At 41.5% G+C, this 3,785-nt stretch overlaps 1 pseudogene; it reads right to left on the reverse strand.

Annotated features, from left to right (window-relative positions):
• Positions 1-3,338: 3,338 nt before the first annotated feature.
• Positions 3,339-3,456, reverse strand: LOC126093174 (5S ribosomal RNA; annotated as a pseudogene).
• Positions 3,457-3,785: the final 329 nt, after the last annotated feature.

The raw sequence follows: 3,785 nt of genomic DNA on the forward strand, positions 1-3,785 counted from the left end.
AGCGACAACTAAAACAAGCAAAAGGTACACAGGGTGAGTCTGGAGGGCCGCGCGGGATTAACCGAGCGGTCTCAGGCGCTGCAGTCATGGACTGTGCGGCTGGTCCCGGCAGAGGTTCGAATCCTCCATCGGGCATGGGTGTGTGTGTTTGTCCTTCGGATAGTTTAGGTTGAGTAGTGTGTAAGCTTAAGGACTGATGACCTTACCAGTTAAGTCCCATAAGATTTCACACACATTTGAACATTTTTTGAGTCTGGAGGAAAGGTACATGCTTTGAGGGGTGATAGTATTAGTGATTCTGAACAAAAACTTCATATGGGCGTATGCCCTATTCCGAATGGTTTCCGAGATAGAACACACTTAATATCACTTTTGTACGTTTTTATTGAATAAGTAGGAAACCACACCCTCCAGCAAAAACTGTCGCAGTACAAAACTCAACTGTATTAAATTTCCTAAAAATAAAGGTCCTATTCATTTTTTCTGTAGAACTAATGGTTTGTGCGAAGAGAGCGCGAGGATGTTGAAAAACTCGTTCGACGCGCATGCGCTGTAGCTTACGTAGTTTTTGTAGGCCAATTTGAGGTAGTTTCCCGACTCGATAGACCATATGTGTCCCGTATCAAACTGTTCATCTCAACTTCCTACCTCAATATGCTACCTCAAACTGACCTACAAAAACTACGTAAGCTACAGAGCATGCGCGTCGAGCGAGTTTTTCAACATTCTCGCGCTCTCTTCGCACAAACCATTAGTTCTAGAGATAAAAATCAATAGGACCTTTTTTTTAGGAAATTTAATATACTTTAACTCTGTACTGCGACACGGTTTTGCTGGAGGGTGCGGTTTTCGAGTTATTCAGGAAAATCCTACAAAAGTGATATTAAATGCGTTCTGTCTCGGAAACCATTCAGAACAGGGCATACACCCATATGAAGTTTTCTGTTCAGAATCACTAATACTATCACCCCCTCAAAGCATGTACCTTTCCTCCAGACTCATTCTGTATATGTTCAGTAAAATGGCTAAAAAATCATAGTGTGATATCTCAGTGAGGAACTTGGAACTTACAGCACAGGGCAGGAGCAAGTAGAGGAACTCTGGATCATGTTTAAAAGAATAGTTGACCATGCACTGGAAAGATATGCACACAGTAGAACAGCTCATAATGGAAGGGAACCTCCATGAAATACAGTCTCTGTAAAAAAACTTCTGAAGAAACAGAGATTACTGCATAATAGGTGTAAAATAAAGCGTAGTGCTGTAAATAGAGAGATGCTGACTGAAAACCTTTTGGCTGTCAAGAGAGCCATGCGTGATGCCTTGAGTGACCACAGCAGAAGCATAGTCTCAAGTGATCTTTTATAGAACCCCAAGAAATTCTGGTTATATGTAAAGGCCGTTAGTGGCACCAAAGTAAGTGTCCAGTCCCTAGTGAATAAGACAGGAACCGAAATTGAGAGTAACAGATCAAAAGCTGAAATGATTTTGTTTTTAAATGTTCCTTTACAAAGGAAAAAGCAGGAGCATTGTCCCAATTTAATCTTTGTGCCACTTAAAAGATGAATGTAATAAGTATTAGTGTCAGTGGTGTTGAGAAACAGCTGAAATCGTTAAAATTGAACAATGCTCCAGGGTCCGATGAAATCCCTGTGTGTTTCTATACTGAATTTGCGGCTGAGCTAGACACTCTTCTAACTACGATCCATCGCAGATTCCTGGAACAAAAAACCGTGCCCAGTTCTCGAAAAACACACAGGTCACACCCGTCTACGAGAAGGATAGTAGAAGTGATCCACAAAATTACCGTCCAATATTCCTGACATCAATTTGTTGTAGAATATTAGAACATATTCTGAACTCGCACATAGTGAGGTACCTTGAGCAGAATGACCTCCTCAAGGCCAACCAGAATGGATTTCGAAAAAAAACTATCATGTGAAATCCAACTTGCACTTTTCTCACATGACATACTGAAAGCTTTTGTTCAAGGCAGCCAGGTAGATTCTGACATTCTTGATTTCTGAAAAGCATTTAGCTCAGTACCAAACCTACGCTTGTTGTCAAACGTACAATCACGTGGGGTATCAAGTGACATTTGTGACTGGATTGAAGACTTTTTGGTACGGAGGATACAAGCATGTTATCTTCGATGGAGAGGCATCGTCAAGTGTGGAAGTAACTTCAGGGAAGTATGTTCGGACTTTGCTGTTCATTTTGTATATTAATAACCTAGCAAAAAATATTAATAGCAACCTCAGACTTTTTACAGATGATTCGGTTATCTAAAATGAAGTAATATCTCATAGAAGCTGCATAAATATTCAGCCAGATCTTGGTAAAATTTCAACGTGGTGGAAAGATTGGCAATTTGGTTTAAACGTTTAGGAATGTAAAATTTTGCACTTCACAAAACGAAAAAAAAACGTAGCATCCTATAATATCTATGAGTCACTGTTGGAATCGGTCAACTTACACCAATACATGGGTGTAACAGTTTGTAGGGATATGAAATGGAATGATCACATAGGTTCAGTCGTGGGGAAAGCAGTTGGTAGGCTTTGGTTTATTGGTAGAATACTGGGGAATTGCAATCACTCTTCAAAGTAGATTGTTTACAAATAACTCGTGCTACCGATTCTAAAATATTGTTCAAGTGAGAGGGACCCGTACCAGATAGGACTAAAAGGAGATATTGAACGTGTACACAGAAGGGCAGCACGAACGGTCACAGATTTGTTTAATCCATGGGGGAGTGTCACAGAAATATTGGAGGAAGTGAGCTGGAAGACTCTTCAAGATAGACGTAAACTATCCCAAGGAAGTCTGATCACAAAATTTCAAGAACCGGTTTTAAAATATTACTCCAGGAATATACATCATCTCCCTATATATCGAACACACAGGGATCATGAAATTACTGCACGCACAGAGGCATTCAAACAATCATTCTTCCCGCTGCAACTGGAAGAAACCTTAACTGCCACGCACCTCACGGCGGCTTGCGGAGACTATAGAGGTAGATGTAGATGTACACTATAATTGTATGAGTAATGTACCTATTTGAAATGAGGCTCAAACTTCCTTTGAATTGTTCAGCAACTGTATCATCTCAGTCGGGTATAGTCTGTAAAACGCCTCCCGAACAGGCCATGATGGCCCAAACGTACCGACTGGCCGCCGTGTCATCCACAGCCCATAGGCGTCATTGGATGCGGATATGGAGGGGCATGTGTTCAGCACACCGCTCTCCCGGCCGTAGTTTCCGAAACCGGAGCCGCTACTTCTTAGTCAAGTAGTTCCTCAGTTTTCCTCACAAGGGCTGAGTGCTACCCGCTTGCCAACAGCGCTCGACAGACCGAATGGTCACCCATCCAAGTGCTAGCCCAGCCCGACAGCACTTAACTTTGGTGATCTGACGGGAACCGGTGTTACCACTGCGGCAAGGCCGTTAGCATAGTCTGTAAAAGGAACAAATTATTACTTTATTCTGTTTGTTAAGTGTAACCTCTGCCAATATTAATACACAGAAACTATCTACTTCAATTTCACTACGAGGTAAACTACTTACGACAGCAATAAATACTTCACTGCCAACTATAATTAATCTATCCTTTCTGAACACGGTTGGCTACTTCCTAAGAATTTCGGCTGTAATTATTTACGGCTTTACCCAGCTTTCTGTATCTGTAACGATTTGAAATTCAATACTTTCTCTTAGCGCTTGGAGCTCTGGTTCTTTCCGAACACAGCTACGACAGTTCATAACTACAATACAGATTGTT

This window comes from Schistocerca cancellata, chromosome 7 (genome assembly GCF_023864275.1).
Source record: "Schistocerca cancellata isolate TAMUIC-IGC-003103 chromosome 7, iqSchCanc2.1, whole genome shotgun sequence".
Classification (NCBI taxonomy): domain Eukaryota; kingdom Metazoa; phylum Arthropoda; class Insecta; order Orthoptera; family Acrididae; genus Schistocerca; species Schistocerca cancellata.